This window comes from Myotis davidii, unplaced genomic scaffold (assembly GCF_000327345.1).
Source record: "Myotis davidii unplaced genomic scaffold, ASM32734v1 scaffold43, whole genome shotgun sequence".
Taxonomy (NCBI): domain Eukaryota; kingdom Metazoa; phylum Chordata; class Mammalia; order Chiroptera; family Vespertilionidae; genus Myotis; species Myotis davidii.
Genome location: NW_006294590.1, coordinates 1,467,586 through 1,468,506, shown reverse-complemented (window position 1 = coordinate 1,468,506; position 921 = coordinate 1,467,586).

Here is a 921-nt window from a genome sequence, read left to right as displayed (position 1 = left end):
GCCCTACGGGGCGGGAGGAAAGGTAAGCAATGGAGGGGAGGGGCGGGGGGGAGCCCAACCCTTACACTGACTCTTTAAACCAAGACCCCCATGGCCACAGGCCCCCCACTTCATTGTGGGGGGGGGTCCCCTGGCCTTGCTGACTGGAGATGTCTGATGGGGTGTGAGCAGCTATCAGTCACACACAGGCCAGCCCTCGGGGACCTTCCCCAGGAGGGCCGTCCCGTCCGCAGGGACAAGAAGGCGCTGCAGGAGCGGAGACGGGGCATCGTCTGAGGCTAATCCTCACCCGCAGGTATTTTCCCATTGATTTTCTTCTTCTTTTCTTAGAGAGAGTGGAAGGGAGGGAGGGGGAGAGAGAGAGAGAGAGAGAGAGAGAGAGGGAAACGTCGATGAGAGAGCGTGTGGCCTCCCACATGTGCCCCCACCCGGCGGGCAATGGAACCTGCAGCCCAGGTAAGTGCCCTTGACCGGGAACTGAACCACCACCCTTTGGTGCGGGGGTCAACGCTCTAACCACTGAGCTCACCAGCCAGGGCTGGGGTCCTCCTTTTTAGGAAAGCTTTGTCCTCCTGCTCTGTCCGCACAGTAAAACCCAACATCCTAAAGCGTCAGAACTTTCCAGATAGTTGTGAGGCCCAGGCGAGTGGCCCAGGGGGTGAGCATCCACCTAGGAACCGGGAGGCCAGGGTTCGATTCCTGCTCAGGGCACAGGCCCGGGTTGTGGGCTCGCTCCCCTGTAGGGGGCGTGCAGGAGGCACCCGGCCAGCGATTCTCCCTCCTCATCGATGTCTCTCTCTCTCTCTCTCTCCCTTCCTCTCTGAAATCAGTAACGAGATATGTATATATTTTTAAAGTGTTCCTTCTGTGACGGAAAATGCGTGTCAAGTTGTTGGGTGGCATTTCTCTGGGGAGGATTTC